The following is a 20,029-nucleotide window of genomic DNA, read 5'->3' as shown; positions in this document are numbered from 1 at the left end:
TCTATCTTGTTCTTACCATCTAGGTGGGTCATGGGGCGGGGCCCGTCGACCTCTACCCCGTTCTGGTTCACATAGTATGGGGTTGGGTCACTGCCTGTGGAAGGGGGTAAGTTAGGGAATGTTCTTTTTTTGGTTCTTAGTCTACAGATTGAACAGGGGGGAGAAGGGGGGATCTACTGCTTGTAATGGATTTTGAAAATGTGTATTTCTCAGTCATGATCTATAGGATGGTTTTCCTTGAGACATACCCTAGGTTGTACTTATGACAGACACTTATACATTAAGATCTTGGAATGTACGAGATTTGACCTAGTTGGACATGCCTTGCCAGGAACATGCCTACCTCAAGCACTACCATGTATTGATAGCAATGCTACAGGAGACTCATACTTGTGGGAGCTGTATTCCTAGTCTCCAAAAACGTTGGAGAGGCCAGCTTTACGTGACCTCTTATTCTAGCTTTGCTAGGAGGTATTGATTTGGATAGCCCTTGGAGTCTCATTCCAGCACAAAAGTCATGTGCTGGACCCAGACGGAACATATATGAGGGTGTTAGATAAATGCCCCTAATGTGGACAGTGGGACTTACTTTGGGGATGTGGTACGGGCTGCCTCCCCATATCTGAAGGTAGAGATTCTGCTGGCAGGAGACTGTAATTGTGTCCTGGACGGCACGCTGCACTGGGACCCCCGTGACAAGGCACGAAACCCCACCTGACCGAACAACTGGTAGATACTATATGAGAACTTCAGTTACAGAATCTTTGGCATCAAAGGAACTCCACTCTAGGAGAATACTCCTGTTACACCCCTGCAGCGAACACTTACAGTAGACTGGACTACTGCTTTGTGTCTGAAACACTGTCTCAGAAGATGCAAGCTATTTCTTACTCAGCCCGCTACATATCGGATTGTTCCCCGCTCTTAGAAAAAATGAGTAAAGGATATCAACGGCCCGGGTTCTGACGTGGTGTTTATGTCTGGAGGCCTTGACTGATGTACACTTTTGGAAGACAGTCAGAGATGGACTGACACCATACTTTGACGTAAACTGGGGAACGTCCATGACTAGGGGCTGTGACCGGGAGGCAATGAAGGTAGTGATCAGGGGACTCTGCCTGCAGACCACCTATGGTGTTAAGCACCAGCCCAAAAATGATATTATTGTGCATGAAGCTAAGCTCCGTGACTTGGAGATGCGTCTTCCTACGCAGTGACAATGAGAAATGGCAACAAGCTTGAAAAGCGCTACTAGATGACTGGCGACAATTGGAAAGACATGTCTATAAGGCCTACTGTCATCATCTGCATGTGGAGGGTGATAAAGCGTGTGCGCTGTTGGCGTGTCTGCTAAATCAACACTCTGACTGTAAGCCTGTCACTGCACTGGTGGATGTTGCAGACTAGAGAGTATGTACGCAGATAGCAATTAATAAGGTGTTCTAGGTACACCTTGACAGACTCTACGCTTTGCCCAACAATGTGCCCCTAGATACTGGGACTGCCTTCCTCAACGAGATCACACTTCCTCGACCCACACAGTGAAGCAGGGACTTTTAGTTGCTCCCATCACCCGAAAGGAAATACAAGTTGCCATAAAGCACTTAAAAACATCAAAAACACCTGGTTCTGATGGATTCCCGGCAGAGTTTTGTCAAAAGTATGTTGATATCCTCTCTGAACAGCTGTTGACAGTATATCAGGAGGCAGCCTCCTGCGGTAACCTACCAGACTCGATGCGAGAGGCCTGGGTGGCCTTTATCCCCAAGCCGGATAGAGATCCAGCGATCTAGCTGCATATAGACCATTTTCGCTTCTAAATGTGGGTGTTAAATACTAAGTAGTATCATGGCGGCACCCCTGCTTCCTCATCTGGCCTCACTTATTCATGAGGACCAAAGCGGTTTTATACCACATCGCAGCACGATGTTTAGTCTTCGTCACCTCACCCATATATATCATATCGCCCTACAGTGGAAGGTCCCGGTAGCGTTTGCACTCCTGTACATAGATCATGCTTTTGATTCTGTGGATTGGGGGTATCTATGGCAAGTTATGGCTAAGTAGGGCAGTGGCCTGAAATATACCGCCTGGGTTCAGCTTTTGTATAATCACCTGGTGACTCGTGTGAGATCTGCAGATATGGTCTCGGAAGCCATTCAAATGAGACGGGGGACGCGGCAAGGCTGCCCGCTCCCCCCCTTTCTGTTTGCTATGGCAATGGAGCCATTGGCAGCGCTCCTGCTTGTGCTGATGAACCCCTGGGGCTTATGCATTGGGGAGACTGCGCATGTGGTCTCCTTATATGCAAATGACATGCTAGTCTATGTGCGGCACCCAGAATCTTCAATCCCCATTCTCTTAAGTGCCTTGTGAAAGTTTGGGGACTTTTCTGTGCTCCGGGTAAGTCTTCGTAAGTCTTACTTGTTCCCGAATTGCACTATAGCCAGGGAACAGTTTGATGTTCTCCCGGGAGTTGGATCACCGTGGGGATCTTAGGGCCTTCGCTACCTTGAGATAGGATTGGCACATACTGCTGACAAATACTATGATCTTAATCATGGCAGGATATTGGAGGGATTGAAGACCTCAGTTAGATTTTGGAAAGAGTTGCCGCTTTCATTGATGGGTAGAGCAGTCATTACGAAGATGGTCATACTGCCGCAGTGCCTATATGGTTTGCAGAATACCCTGTATGAAGTACCTAGATCGCACTTTGCACAAGTAGATAGCCTAATTCTAGAGTTGCTAAGGGCTAACGGGAGGAAGAGAGTGTGTCTGCCGATGCTGCGGCAAACATGGGAACGCAGAGGAACTGAGCTCCCTCATATGGAACTTTATTATTTTGTCTCCCAACTTCAGCATGCAGTACATTGGCTTGGCCCTGATAGCAACTGGGAGAAGAAGCTTTTACAGGGAGCTTGTGAAGAAGATACCCTATTGTCAGAGTCTCCAGATCCTCGGGGTCTGTGCACGTTCCCAACACGTCCACCACTGAACAGCTCCAAGACTCTGATAGATAAATCACAGAGACTGAGAGAGTTCAAGAGGGGAAGAGGGGATTAGGAAGGGAACAGCTGGGAAGGAGACCTGTAGTAAGAAAAAGGTTAGAACACACAAAATGAAAATTATATCTCCTGAAATCAATACTAGACTATGATTCTAAGCCTAGTCACTCTGAAAACATGAACAATCTAAGAGTTGATTTTAAAATGACTAAGTTTCAAGATGGGCGGATACCTGTAAGGGAATCAAGATGAATTAAATGAAAACTTTCTTATTCAAGTACTTTCCTTTACATGAGAATCAGAAAAAACATTCTGACTAAAATTTAAACCAGTCATATAAATCCTGTTTTGAGAATGTATACTAGGACCATACAATATTGCATCTAGAAACTCTGGCCTTCTGTGTACTCTTAAAATGTTTCAACACAAATTGTGCATATTGCAGATATATATATATATATATAGTAAACACCATAAAAGGATTGTGCACCATGAATAACACAATATGGATCCAGGAAACAAATCACGTAACTTGTCAACTCGAATATTACATAATAAATATCTTAGAATAGTGGCATACAATAAACAACATGAAATAAACTCGAGGAGAGAATCGTGCGTCTTGCTGATTCGAGTGTCACCATGTAAAATACCAAGAAATGGTAGCATGCAATGAATATCAAAGTCAAATCATCATTAATCGAATCGCGCGTCTTGCCGATTCGTAAAACACGATGTAAATGTCAAGAAATAACAGCTCACAATAAATAACAAGATCAAAGTACAATGAAACGAATCACGCTTCTTTTTCCGATTCTTAAGCCACCATGTAAATGTCAAGAAATGTTAGCGCGCAATGAACAACAAAGTTAAATCCTCATGAAACGAGTTGCGCGTCTTGCCAATTCGTAAAACATCATGTAAAAGTCAAGAAATAGTAGCGCGTAATGGACACCAATGTTTAAACACCATAAAACGAATTGCACGTCTTGCCGATTCTTAAGCCACTATGCCAATGTCAAGAAATGGTAGCACGCAATGAATAACAAAGTCAAACCTTTATGAAACAAATCGAGCGTCTTGCCTATTTGTAAACTACCATATAAATGTCAACAAATGGTAGCTCCCAAGTAATCTGTTACTCAATAAGAATTAAACCAAGAATGTGAAAATTCTCAATAACGGTGTCGGAACAGTCCAACCACCGTCTTACCGCCTGGAACAATGATCACCAATGAAGGATGAAGGGCAGAAGACTGGAAGATCCAAATAGGCCGCCGGGACAGGAGCTCAGGAAGAAGCTGCTGCTCTGCACCGGGACCTCTGAATAGTGAGCACTGGGAGTTGGGCTGGCTCTCTTTTATATAGTCTTGGCCCAGCCCAGAACCACGCCCAGGCATGTTGCAGGGAAAGTCTCTGGAAGGCCCTGGAAAGGGGCCACACCCTAACACACTCTGAAAACCTGCAGCAATACATTGCGAAGGAACAGTATTTGTAAGCATATTAAAAATAAGTTTTCAGGATTGAACTCTGCAATGCAAAAGGTTAAACCACAACATATCAGCACAATGCATAAATTACGTTGTTTTGAGAGTGCTGGGTTTTTGCATTTTTGTCGCCAATAGAGCGCGTACTGCTCTAGTGTTGACACCTATCAGCCCTGTTGCTGGGAAAACAGGCAGAGCCGGGAAGGGTCCCTTATATAGTGCAACAGGTCTGTGATGTATGGACCCATACTCCAGGAATGTACCAATATGGGATATGCAAGCATTTGCGTATTTTCATCTTGGACATGTCTATGAAGAAATGGAGAGATGGGGGATGTGAGGTAGTGGGAGATCTTTTTCTTGGGGGGAAATTTATCACCCTGCAAGATGCAGTAGACACTTTCCAGTTGGGGCAAGGCCAGTTCCTACAGTATGCAAAAATGGCGGCAACAGCTCGTGGTTTGTGACCTTGTTTTCCTGACGAACCCCGACTTCGTCCACCTTGACTGCATTGTTGTCCCTGGGAGGTTCCCATATTTATAAAGCCTTAAGAGATGATATCCCGAGTGTTACACCGACTGCGCAGCGTAGGTGGGGGACAGTGCTAGAGGAAGAGGTTTCAGCCTCAGAGTGGAAACACATGTATGAAGGTGCTAGGACTAGCAGTTCAAATGCGAGAATCACATTTCTACAATATAACTATAACCACCAGAAGTATCTAGCCCAAAATATCCTTTGGCGTATATACCCTGCGCGATCCCCTCGTGGCCCGTGCTGTGGCGTCAGCTGACTTCTTTCATATAGTATGGCAATGTAGTGCCCTGGAATCATACTGGAAGAGCATAGTGACATCCTTGGAGGGAGCCACCACGTGGAAACTGGTACATACCCTCAGGGTGATACGGTTGGTACTGCTTCCTACACCAAAGGGGAAAATCCTAGGCCGCAAATTTATATTGTTGGGACTCCTGTTGGCAAAACGTTGTATTGCAATAAAGTGGCTTAATCCTGTTTCCCCCAAGGTACGGGGACTGGCATCAGGATTTCTCTGAATGGGCAGTGGCGGAAGACGTTCGGATGAAACATGTCTGCACAGATGCGAAACTGGCGGATGACATAGTGGCTTCAACACAGATGTTGCAGGATCTAAGCACACCAAATACTCCACCAGATATGGTAGGGGATGGCTAAATTAATTGAATGTGTCTGGCTCTGTTGTGACTGTGTGAAGCATGAATGACTGGGGGGGGACGGGGGGGGGGATTAGCGTTAATAAACCTAGCAGGTGAGGAGGCCGAAAACAGCGAAACGCCTATTGGGTCTAGAAATGCAAAGAGGAATGTATAATAGATATTGCGTGTATACTTATGTCAAAGGACTGAGAAGTACTAGGAGCAGTAGGGAGAGTAGGAGGGATTGGGGTTTTCTACCTATTTCATCTGTTTGCTATCATACTACCGGCTATTGTCTGAATTTCTACAGAATGTCAATGTACCCATCATACGATGTGCTGATTGTTTGTTGTGTGATGCTGTATAAAATAATATTTATATATATTTATGGTGTTTGGCACAGGACATTGTGTACTATTCTTAATGTTATAGGGTGTCCCCATTTGACTTAGCTGACCATGTTCGGGGGGATATGGCATACACCCCTCACATCGCTTAGTAACATTTCAAACGTTGCTGGAGATGTACAGTAATTGGTAACAGAGTTTTGACTTGGCACAGTCAGCAGAGGCCAAAATAATGTCTGGTTGCTTTGTGCTGGCCCTTGAGAGTTTGTGGGCGTTTATAGTATGGACATGTTTTATAGATTGAGTCTGCAAGCAGCCACAAGCCTAGTTGTTCCCACGTGGTTGTTGTGGGTGGGAATCAGCTCAGAGAACCTGGATGGCTGCTGTCTATTTAAGGCTGTGCAGGTCATTTCAGCTGGATGAAATGTCAAATTCCCAAATCCTTGCCTAGAGTTCTGCAAAGAGGGCACTCACCGCCAAGTCTCATGCACCCTAGCCATTTGTTACAGCTTTGCCCGCTTATCCTTTGAGCTGCACAGCCCTGGGTAGGCCATGAGCCAGGACCCCAAATTTAGGCCATTGGTACCACATGGGGGAATGGGCTCTGACAGGCATTTTTTTTGCAAGGAATGGGTGCCTAGAGATGGAAAATATGTGATAGCAAGTCATCACTGTTTGCCTTTTGTCTGATATTACTGGATTAGCAACCATAGCCGAAAGAAATAATGATTTTCATATTTTTGATAAATAGCATACAAATTCATCATAATATGTGGAAAAATAAATCTAATTCAACCAGATTGGTTAAATGCAATATAATTTTAAAATAATAATGATTATTAATTGTAATAATAGCAATATAGTCCTTAAAAATAATAACAATAAAACTTCATTGTATTCCTCATACATTGATATAGATTATATGCCTAATTTTCACTTACAGTTTCAGATAATAATTGTTGTCACATCTTACATAGGCAATGTATGTCATGAGTGAACATAAACACAATTTTATCATTCACATTTGTCATCTTCTTCTTCTGAATAGGTGTCATCATTCTCTGCGTCTGTTTTTCACAGGCGGGAAGTCTGCATGTCAGTGCACTTGAGGTCATTTAGACAGAAGACATGTTGGTAGTGTGCAGTTCCTAATGCATTTGCAAGCTAGTAGATCTAACACAGCCAGAGGTGATGGCTGCCCCTCCACTCAGTCCACTACCAGTTGCTGTGCTGCTTCGTGTTTTTCCAACTTCCCCCCTCTCTCAATTGGACTAGGTGTCTGTGGATCATTCAGAAGATATCTGTTGCTTATAGCGGCTTGATAATCCTCACGTTTGGCGTGTTTCTTCAGACAGTCCCTGCAAGGTGGAAGTTGATGACTGTCTATCTCACCCTCCTTTGCGCAGAATAGGTGATATCCCAAGTCATTCGCGTGATCAACTGAAGAATTTGGTGCATACAGGAAACATGAGAATTTCTCCAATTTGTCCATTAGTTCTTCAGAGAGATCCCATTTTTCTTCGAGCTGAGAAAATGTTTCCGGTGTATGTTTGGTGGCAGACAGGATTTTAAATGCACGTACTTTTCCTTTTCCTGCAAATGCACTTACTGTGTCACATCCGGTAAACGTATAAAGACCTATCATAGCTTGACAAACATTTTCACCAAGATTTAAAGCTATTTTCCTAATGTCAAGAACTCACATGCATATTTCAGTAATACATTTCAAAAACAATTTAGCTGTGATTCTGTCATGAAATCCCAAAAACATAATAAACACATCGGTGTCATCTGAGCTTATCATTACTGCCTTATAACCCTCATTAGCAGCATGTTCCGCATGCAACACCAAAAAACATCTGCTTCTTCATGAGTACTGTTGAGATCGGCCACTTTGTGGCTCCCTTCAGATGTGATTTTGTAGCATTTATCTTCACAGGTCGTGAACAGTTTTTTATTCTCAAGTTTTACACAATACTCTGGTTACCTACATTCGATAACAAAAAATGCGATGAGAGTTGTTTTATTCATTATGTGGCTTAGGAATTTCCTCCTCCGTCTGACACTCTGGGAAGGTGAGATGCTCTGTAACTGGTGCCTGAGTACTTCCCCTCTGCTTGTCCTTTTGCTGTTCTTAATAGACGTCTCAATGTACGTATCAAACACAACATTGATTCTTTGACTCCTTTTTCCTTCCTGCAAAGCCATGGACAAGACAGACATAGCCACCTCACCACAATAATTCCCAGGTATTTTCTCAGCAGGGGTAATGTTTTTCTGCAAGTATGTTGCTAAAACAGCTATGTTTGTCTTTCGCAACTGACCTTCTGGAGTTGGTAAAGGTCCTAAGGAATGAAAGAGTACATCCACCATTTGAAGGTTCCGATTCTGTGCTGTAACAATGATTCGACCAAATAGTGCTTTGTCTGCTTTCATGATGATTGTCTTGCCATTGCTGTTCAATGCCTTCTTCTTGGTCATGTTAGTGAAGGTTTTTCATTTGTTAATTTTTTGGGGGTCATGAAACTTCTTAATAGGTGGATTATTCTCAGGTCACTCAAATTTGAAGTCTGTACAGCAATGTTCACCTATTTCATGTGCCTTCGTTATGTCAGATACAATGTCTTGAGATGCCTTTTTTACTGTGGAGTGACTAATGAGATCATGTGGCCCAAAAAATGGGTTTATCCAGCTCTGAGCTCTTGTAACAGTATCTTCATCTTTTTCTTTTATCTGACTCTAAAAGGCGCTTCTGTGTTCAGCTGTCATATAATATTTTTTCATAGCACCCGCCTTGAGGTTGAACCTTGTCGTACCACCCAGAGTCTGTGTGTCTTTGTTGACTGTTGCCTCTATTGATTGATCGGACGGAATTCGTTTAAATTGATTAACATTGCATACTTGAACTGAAAAACATCTGTTGATGAAGTTGTCATGCATCTGAATGTTTCACTGCAAGTATTGTCATTTCAGCATAGTATACAGGAAGATATCTAGCGTAGTTTACCCTGTCATATATAAAACACCATGGGATTATAGAGCGTATGGCGGTAAGATGCAAATGCCAATTTACTTTTCGAGCAGCACGCAGCAGGGCCAGCAAGACATTTTCAACAGTATCAAAACACGACATTCAAAATGCAGAGAGATCTCCATTATCATGACAAAGATGTTCTAGGAATACATCCCAAAGCTGTTTTCCTTCGGCAAAGGCAGCATTCTGCAAGAGGTCGTCTAATCTCTGTTGGCATAGGTCTTTTGCAAAGTCATTAACATCCTCAATAAAGGTGTAGACTACCTAAAGGTTCTCTTTATAATTTCTCTCCACCCAGAGGATAAATTCCAACTAAGCCAGTCTCAACCTAGCTTCATACACACACTGGTGTACTCGAACTGCACAATTGTACATGCAACCTTCTAATACTTATGATATTAATCCTTCTGCTATCATATCTGCTTCAATGTGAAGGTCGGGAAGGCAAGCGCCTTGAAAGTGTCTTCCAAGAACAGACATTGCACATGGTGTGAAAGGTGCCTTTTCGAAGAATTATTCTGTTGTATGTTGCTTTATGCTTCCACATGATCTCAATTGTTTATGCTTAGAGGGCTTGATCCGTGACCACTACAATTACCGCCAAATGCAGCAATTCCCTTATCAGCTCTGACTGTTCCAAAATTTCAGAAACAGCTGTCAACTCAGTTCAGGGGTATTAATGGTAGGCAAGTAACCAATGTAATCCTGTGATACACTAACTTGTCTCTAGTACTGGTGTTAAATCCGTCCAACTTGGTATTATCTGTGTGATGCTCGCTCCTTGTCATGAAACAACGCATATTATGTTCTTATTTTGTGCAAGCTTCAATTGGGTAACACATTATGGCATGACTTCAGTACTTGTCATCAGTGGCTGAGGCCCAACTCGTTAACCAGAAACATACATAGACAATTCTTCAGTATTTGTGGTGGTTACTATTCTTTGCTTTTATTTCTCAATGCTTGGGAGAGGAGCTTTAAAAGGTTGTGGTCCCAACAACTTGGGCTGCACAGCTATTCCCGCTGACTCAATGAGTTGTCCACTTAACAGTAAGAGTCTCTTCCAGCCTATCAATGTTATCTTATGCTAAGTTAGTGAAGACATGAGGCTGAATGTTGGCTGGAAGAACAATTTGCTCATTTAAGGTAGTAGCAAGTTTCTGAATACACAAGGTGGTATAATTTTCTTCCAGTTGTGAGTATGAAATCCCATGACCAAGTGTGTTTAGAGTGCGAATGATTTCAACATTGCCTGTCAGCATTTTTACGGCATATGGTAGCAACAATTGCTTGGGGGGGGGGGTCTGCTGGCCCTTTGTGACTGCATAAATAAGGTCCTGACTGTATGATTGCATAAGTAAGGCAACCCTTTTGGACGGCTTTATGTTTTCTGGATCTCCATTCAGAAGTTCCAATAGGAACCAGTTAAGGTAATCAGGCGCTGTAAATGAACCTTTAACAATGTCTGATGGATGATATAGCCATGGTGTTGATGTCAAGTTTGTCTTAATCATTGTTCTTATGTGCGATGGTCTTGTTCATGTCTGTTGTCTTAACTTTTAAAATTGATAATTTGCTTTTCAAACTCTGGTTTTCTCTTACAGCATCCTGTAGCATGACACTGTCAGGTTGGGTCAATAGTTTTCCTTGTCTGTCTGGGAATAAGTGGAGGCTGTCACCGAACTCGGAGTCCAATTTTCAATCTAATATGCTTCTTGGTTGATTTGTCTAAGCCTTGTATTCCTCTGCGTGTCATGAGGGTTTCAAGCCTTTCTGTGAGAGTCGTCACACGTATTACCTCTTTGTTAGGAATTATCACAGTTCTAATGTATTGAAATAGTTCATCATATACTTCATATCTCATATTTTTTAGTGATCATCAGTTTGAATGCTAGCTACATGATCTTCCTCCTTTGCTTTAACACTTGTGTAGTTCCTATAACAAGATGCATGGTAGTGGACTTCTGCAGCCACTCTGTCCCTACTACAAACTGCTAAGATCTTTGAATCACAATTAATGGTTGGACACTATTGAAGTCTTTTGTCAACTCTAAGCTCCGTGGCCTTGATTAATTTCTCACGTGTTGATGTTCCCTTGTAGCATTTTATCTTTCCACAAAATATAAATTCTTCAGCATACACGTTTGACTAGTGATGTTCTTCTGATTAATCTTTTACTCTTGCACTCACTTGCTTCAGCTTTTCGCTTAATAGTCTGCAAATCTCTCTTCATAGTAAACAGGTTCCTGCACTTCCTGTGGTAAAATACTTGGGGAACGATGTTGCTTTCCACATTTCTAGCAATGTCTAACATTGGAATGTGATTCCTTACTTAAGCTGCCTCTAACAAAGTTTTCCTTGATGAGTAGGCCAGCGGGCTTGCCAGCGTAACTCTAAGTTGGACATTTCACCATAAATTAATTATATTGTTGGGTTCAGAGGGACAGGATGTGCTTTTTTCAGTCTTCTTCATGATGCTGCACGGTCAGTCACCACCAGCTGTGGAAAAAGAAATCAATTAAAAAAATTATAAATTTTACTTGGTGTACTTAATATAATCATAAATACTATTATAATCTTTATCAATTTATATAATCACATTCACTGTAATTGTAATTTTTAATAATAAAATTCGCAATAATAAACATTATGAAAAATTTCCATTTACATCAAGGTATCTTGGGAGTGGAGTGGGAATTCATAAAAGGCAAAGAGTTATGACTTTCCATCTCTAGGCATCCCTACCTTGCCAATAAATCATATTAGAAACCATCCCCCAAGTGGTACTGATAACATTGTTGGCTCAAGGCCTGGGGGGATTGTCCAGGCCCCCAGGTGTCACCAGGTGTATAACAGTGCTGCTCAGGGCCATTGACAAGAAGGGTGAGAAGGGTCCGCCTCCCCCTCAGGCCTCAAGATATGGAAATGGGCCCCCTGGGAGCGTTGTGTGCCTGCATGTTAGGCCCAAGAGTCAATGTTTAAGTAGGGCAAATGCTCTCATCATTTCCTTGCAGGTTTGCGTGTGCCACTGCAGTGGAAGCATCCCTTGATCCTCGGGGAGCACCTCTCCTGTGAAACCTCTAGCAAGTAAGAGATCGATGCACGTTCTGTTCTCCCCCTCACCCTGGGGAGCTAGGTTATTGGGGTGGGGGGCAGTGCTGCCAAGCAGCTCACCTCAGTCGGCTCGCAGGGCTCCCTGCTTGTCCAGTCTAAATTGTGCAAGGACCCAAGAGTCTGTGGGAGGTCGGAGTTGCCCACCCGCTGCCACGGTACACCTCCACACCACCTCAGCAATGTTGCAGCAGTCACAGGCGAGGAAGGATGGCCTACTTCAAGTCTCCTCGTGCAGCAGCTCAGCATTTGGGAGGTTGCCTCAATGCGCCCAGGAAATTACTGGTCACCCACATCTGGTCGTTAATCAGTTTGCGGCATGGTGGGCAGGCCGGTGGTGTCAGAGGGCTGCAGCAGGCACGTCGGGTCGGCGTCAGATCGGGTCAGCATTAGACCAAGTCACCATTACTCACGGCCAGCGCTCGCCCAATGCCCCCCAGGGAGTCCAGGATCGCCTCGCAGTCACCATCAGTGCTGTGCAGGCCAAATCTCCCAAGATGACAGTTCTGGCTGGGTTAGACCACAAGTCAGGGCCCCTCGTGCTGAGCGAGGCCAGCATACAGACCTGCTAAACCCACAGGTGCTGCAGAGAGGTCCCTCTTCCGTTTACCAGTGTCTATCCCAGCCCCGGTGATGTGGGTGGTGTTGGGATCACCACGAGGGACAGGAGAGCCAAAAGCTCTATCTGTTCTTTTCCAGTTATAACCTTTCCTGAAAAGACTGAGCTGTTCCAGCAACATATTGTGGTAGAATTATAGATTGTTCATGAGTCTGACTGGATAAGGCATCTACCAATACATTCTTTGAATCAGGAATTTAAGTGATGACAAAATTATACTGTGCAAAGAAAAACGCCTATTGTCCCTAGTGACACTGCAGATTTTGCAGACATTGCAAATTCCAATGGTCAATTCAAATTTCAAGTGGTTCTCTGGACCTCACCAGAAAATATCCCACTTCACTACAAGTGGTCTTCATTGCCAAAAACTCTTTCCCAACCATCAACTGCCTTCATTCAGACTCCAATAAAACATATGATAAGAAATATGTAGTATGGTTCTCACCATCATCTTCCTGTTGATGAAGTACAACTGCTCCCATTGTTTTATCAAAAGCACCTGTTTCCACCACAAACGTCTTTCGCAGTATCTGATGTAAAATAAGGGATGCACAAACATCTGTTTTCAGCTAAATCAGCCCAACAAAAAACTTTCTTGAGAATCCAATCCAATGATCCAATTAATGTTGACAAAAGTATCTACAAGATATTTAATAAATTGATGATAGAAGTCCAAAAATCCAAGGAACGCTTGAGTCGCTTCAACACGTGTTCATGACGGACAATCCAAAATAGCAAATACGTTCTGGGGTCAAAGATAGACCAGAGGGACTTAATCTGGTTCAAACTCACACTTCTCTGGTTTACAATATCAATGATTTTGCTTGAGCCTAGACAGTACCATACCTGCAAGTTTTGATGCTCCACAAGGGCCTTTCAGTATACCAGAATGTCATCTAAGTAGAGAAAAATGAACTGATTTAAGATATCAGAGAATCCATGAAGCATGGGAAAATGGCAAGAGAGTTACACAACCCAAACTGCATCACATAATATTCATAAAGCTCAAAAAGGTTGTTAAAGGCTGTCTTCTACTCTTTGCCTTTCTACATGCATTTCACAGTTACAGAGCAAGCCCCCCCCCCCCCAACCAAGCATGCAAAAGGAACCACTCTGTGTTGGGTACAAGCAATACATTCAGAAATATATTTGCAAACATTTAGTTTTTCAATACAAAATTACACTGTGATGAATGTTTTTCAAAACATAAAGGGTCAAAACAATAAGGACATACTAACAAAGGCCACTTAAATTGGATAGTTCATCAGTCCATAGAGAACTTTTATAGTGTATTGACCACTCAGCCCAAAAGAAAACAAGTCTTTGTACTTATTTATGACACATCAACTGTTGTTTTTTAGGCTGATGTAGGATGGTTGCCGAAGTTTAGGTCTCTTGAGAGATTAATCCATGAGATGCAGTGTCCACATATAAGGAAGAGTGACCCTATATCAAAAATGTGGACAATTCGCCAAGTCCAAATACTTGGAAAGTGAGTGGCTGACAAGTAGCATGATACAGAAGATCATTTGTCTGTCCTTTGCTTTTGAAGCTTCTTAGATTTGATATGAAGAAACAAACACTGCCATACCTTGGAATGGCATATTCCAACAGCTCCTAATCTATTGACCGCCATCTTGGAAAGAGCATTTAATCCTCCACCCATTTGTGAACTCTTCCTGTCCACTCTACCGTGCTGAAGAAGACTAGGGTCTAATTACTAGTTTGGTGGTCAGACTGTCAGTCTGCTGCGGCAGCGGTCCCAAGTACACTAACGAGTTGGTGGTCTCCCGCACCCCCAATTATGAGGCATGCAGAACGAAATTCCGAACGCTGAGACAGTGTTGGCCATACTTACTCCATTGCAATCAGTGCAGCGTGTTCCCGTTAACCAGATTACGAAAACACAGTGGAACTAGAGGTCCCTTGTCAGCGGTCGATCACCATAGTATGGACACAGTATTGTACCACACCAGATAACCAACTGCAAGGTGTAAACACCTGATAATCACATTATAAAGCACACCCTATTACAAAACACGAACCTTTGCCACTCCACTGCAGCACAGCCATTCTGACAGCAAATCTTGATGACAGAAAGCAGAACTTTTTTCCAGTCCCATCCCTATTACTGCTCACCACACGCCTTGCCAGAACCCTTTTTTATCACTCCTTTGTGTAGGTTATTCACTTGTATTGTTGCACTGTCACCCTATCCTGGCAACATGTCACAGCCCAAAACCCCACATTTACCTGAGGCAAAGTTGACAGTCATTGTTGATAAAATCATAGGAGTAGAGCCACAATTATTTGGAGCACGAGTCGAAAATACACCTTTCAGTCAGAAAAGAGAAATGTGGTCCAGAATAGCAGACAGGGTGAATGCAGTAGGCACCACCTTGTGCACACAGGAGGAAATTAGGAAGAAGTGCGATGACCTGAGAGAGAAGGTGCACTACCTGGCATCCAAGCATAACATGGAGTCAAATAGGACCAATGCTGGTCCTCCCAGCAACCCTATCAGATGGCTCCTGTAGGAGGAGGTTGTCTTGGACATCCTGCATCCTGAAGGCTTGGCAGGAATGTGTCGGGGAGTAAACTCTGGTAAGTTACAGCTCACTGTCACCAAATCTCAATGTCCTGTCGGCCCCAATCAAGCCTCTGCAAACTTGTGAGCCTTCTAGTTTTCCAACATGCAAAGCACAAAGTAGCACCAAGAGCTTGTCTTTTCATTGCCAATGTGTGTTGTTGCAGATGGGATCACATGTATAAATTACCATCAAAACACACTTGTTGCAATGGAGTCTGAAAGTGTAGTCCCACAATACAAATCACTAGTTTGGAGCTATCAAGTGTCAATTGCTAACTAGAAGGGCCATATCCAAATGCAGTTTGTGAACAGGAATGTTACACTAACCATTTTGTAAGTGTTAGCAAGTAGACATTGAAATGACTACAACTACCATGAGGCCTTGTTTTTGCAACTCAAAACATTTACAAAATGTGATTATGAACATTCTCACTTGTCTGACATATCACAACTGATGTCCTCTTCAAATGGAATGACCAATCAACAGACAATGTTCCACTCAATTACATTTCTGCCTACTCTGAATTATGTTGTTCTGCTCCCCCCAATTGAAACAATTGATGGAAGGACATCATAGCAAGTGTGTGGGTCAAGGTTTAGACAGGCATAAAGTCAACTCAGTTCTCTACTTATTATAGGGTAACCATTACAGCACCTACCACATGATGAGTAATGTAAAATATGCAAACAAGTTGTGCTCTGACCTTTCTGGTACACAGCTAGGCCTTGTTGTTCTGCACCCCTAATTGAAACAATTGATGGAAGGACTGACATCAGAGCAAGTGTGTGGGTCAAGTTTAGCAAAGTCAACTCTGTTCTCTATCACAGGGGAACCATTGTCACAGCACCTGCCACATGATGAGTAATGTGAACTATGCAAACAAGCTATGCTCTTACCTGTCTGGAACACAGCTAGGCCTTTGCAATGGTCTGATAGAAATGTCCACTGTGTTGGCTCTGTGTTGGCCCGAATGTTGGACAGATGCCATGATCGGACATCAATACCAAAGGAAACATCTCCAAAAGGCTGCATGATTTAAGTACATAAATCTCATATCTACAAATGTCTTCACAACAGTTTTAAGACCAATGAAATATATCACAATAGTGATCTCTACCTTTTTCTTCTCCTAGGTTTGTACTCGCTGTGTCACAAAAGACCAAGATGTAGCCAATATGCTTCCAAGAATAACATTACTCTCTATCTCACAACAATTCTATCAGGCAGAACACCTGGGACGCCCATGCAGACAGAGGAGACCCCCACACCTCTCCTGGACCAAGCCATCAGGGATGACAACACTCCTGGTGATCTGGATGAGGAGGACAGTGCTTGCCCATTTGGCCTGCCTGGGCAGACATCGACCATGAGTGTCACTGGGCCCACAACACTTCCCGCACCTGCCACAACACATCAGCAAACATCATCCACCACAACCTGTGCACAGTAACCATCATGTGCCCCCCAGTCCTGGATCCTGATGTGACAATCACCACCTCAGTTACAAAGGAGCCAGGAACCAGTGGGAGTAGGCATCCTGGGCTAAGGGCACCGGCTCGTGGTGGGAGATGTCAAGGGAGGGTAACTGTGGGCAGGCAGAGTGAGGCCACTGGGGACACTCACAACAAGGACACCATCTGCCAAGTTTTGGGAGTCTACCAGGAGTCCCAAGGTATGATGGGCAAGGTAATCACCGAACTGAGGGAGATGAAGCAGCTGCATTGGACATACCCAATCAGTTGGAGGGCCATAACTCAATCATGGGCTCAAAAATAGGGTGTTGGTGAACAACTACACACCCACCTGTTCAGGGCTTTCCCAGTTCCATCAACCTCTACCTGTGGTCCAACTCCATCAGGACTGCCTACATCTGCAGGAGACACAGGAAGAGAGGCCCTGCCAGAGGGGGACACATCACCAGACACCCCTGTCCCTGTAGCTGTGGATCCCCTCCCCCCCACATACTCACTGGAAAGCGGGGCCATCCCAGAAAATTACTAGGAGGGGCGTTTGGCAATACCTCCACCACCAAGAAACCTCACCCCTGATTTCCTCCAATGTGTGTTACACACTCACCCTGTAGACTATTTCTGGGCAGTTATATCTTTCTGACAGCAGCAGTATTTTGGACTTTAAACTATAAAGATTGTGGCAACTATAAGTATGCTTTCGTACACCATGACTGACTTCTTTTTTGTATACCCAATGTTTCAGTTATCCTGTTCACTAAAATAGAAACAATGCAACACTCATTTCCTGCTGTTGTCTTTCACACATCTAGCATTGTGTGCATGTACTTGACAATGGTATAAATATATACTTGTGTAAGTGTGGCTATGTTGGACATATCCAAGGTTTAGCTCAGGAGCACAAGCATATCTCACTCAAAAATACCTACATGTGTGCACCCATATACTAGCTTAAGTACATTGCAGCATCAATAGTCAGGCTCATAGCAAGTCAGACAAGACAAAAATGTGCTGCACCAGCGGCCATGATTTATTGTGCATACAAACTCAATATGGAAGCAGGGAACACATCTGACCATTTCATTGTGAATCAGAAAACCTTACGTGGTTTCTGTCTCGAGCAGGAGCCATACCACCTAGTCCACAAAGGGAATTTCTCACCAATGAGCCCAATAGACATACACATGGAAGTACCACATTGTCTGAGCACAGGACGATTCCAATCAACATTCCCAGTATCTTGTGGAATGTCAACAACAAATCTCTCTGTCGTGTTACATTCACCCTGCCCTACACTGATGAAACACATCAAATGCTACAAACGCATCACACATAATAAAGATTTAGTCAATCTTAAGGGAGAATATAATATTTGGGCTCCAACACAACATCTTGTTGTAGCACATGATACACCCACTGCATTACAACCACCATATAACAAGGAGCAAGTGCAATAGTTTACACCTTAACTCAAAAAGATCACTGTGCAAGCTGTCATGCTTTAGGATTCATAAATCCAAAGTTTGTCTCTGTCATACCACAAGACTACCATTCTCCACATTGTACATCAAAACAGCACCAAATAACCACTATTTTCACAACTCTGAAATGTCCAAATGATGATGCCCTGGTGAAAATACCTGAAACAGAATAGACTGGAAAATTAGCTGACCACCCCTTAAGGTAAGACATTTAAGGCAGACAAATCCCTGAGAGCACATTCCTTTCCAATTTGATTGAGCAAAACAAAGCACTGCCAAACTGTTTATCACCTGTCATTCCTTGCTTAACAAACACCTCCAATCAGGATTAACATGAGCTTGTCCTCCAAGATATTTCCCCTCGACCTACTTCTTCAAACTACTCTACAACAGTATGTGGCACAGTCCAAGTCATGACAAGTTGTCAAAATACTTACACTCATGAGAAGAAGTTGCTGATGAGATCTTGCAAGAAATCAGCTCGCAATATAAGGTATCTCCTGTCAATAGGCTTGGTTGTGGAGCATACAGCAGGCCACTGTGATCTGACAGACCTTCCAGGAGAGTAGAGGAGGGCTCCTCCAGTTTTGTCCAGACAGCGGAATCTGGCCTTCAGAAGTGAAAAAGCCCACTCCACTGGCCGCCATATCCTTCCATGGGCCTCATTGAAGGGGACTTGCCCTGGTGTTGAAGGATTCCTCAGCGGGGCCAACTACCAAATCTGATTGGGATAGGTTAAGCATCCTAGATGGAAGACAGTCAGCAGTGCAACAATAAGTTGCACAGTTCCTGTTTATACTACCTCACATCATCCATACAAAGTTAGCTCACATCATACTTACCAACAAGCCAGACCCTCTCCAGTTGTAGTTGTGACATCAGCTGGGGTACAGTGCTGTTCCGCATGACAAAGGAATCATGATCAGATCCAGGGAAGCGGGCACAGATATTGGAATGTACAGATCAGCCAAGCAGCCTATTTGCACATTGATTGAACAGAAGTTCTTTCTGTAGCGGTAAACTTGTTCCCTTTTTTAAATTTGTTTTAATATATTTCTTTATTAGGTATTTCAACATACCAGTCACTTACATCATCCTGTCAACATCATGTAAGTGAAAAGACTGCTTCACTGCATACTCGATCGATCATTGGTGTCAAAGAACAAGTGTTCATGGCAAGCATTATCAGCAAAGCAGGAATGTAAGCGTGGGCCTCAGTATTACAGTAGCATCTGAGTGCCACTAAACTTGTTCCCTGTTATGTGGTGGTATTAAGGCAATTTGGGTGCCATCAATGGCTCCCAAAACATGAGGTATCCTTGCCACTCCATAGAATCCAACCTTCACATTAGCTAAATCCTCACACCTGGGGAACCAGATATAGCTGTCCAGGTGTAGCATCAGTGCTGAAAGTACATTTCTTAGCACACTACAGAACATTGATTGTTACTCACCACCACAGACTGACACTGTGTATTGAAAGGAACCTGTTGCCAGGAAATGCAATACTGCCATCACTTTCACTATTGGTGTCAAACATGTGGGATTCATGTTTTGTGGAAGGAGATCTGGCTCCAACTGATGACAGGTCCACTATGATTTGCCTATTCAATTGAAACATGCAGAATATGTCCCTTTCTACCATTGTGTGAAAGTCTGGGTATGGGCAGTACTGAGGAGGCAGTTGCAGTAGTCACCACCTTGTGCACA

The sequence above is a fragment of the Pleurodeles waltl genome, chromosome 1_1 (genome assembly GCF_031143425.1).
Source record: "Pleurodeles waltl isolate 20211129_DDA chromosome 1_1, aPleWal1.hap1.20221129, whole genome shotgun sequence".
In the NCBI taxonomy this organism is placed as follows: domain Eukaryota; kingdom Metazoa; phylum Chordata; class Amphibia; order Caudata; family Salamandridae; genus Pleurodeles; species Pleurodeles waltl.
This window is presented reverse-complemented; position numbering follows the sequence as displayed.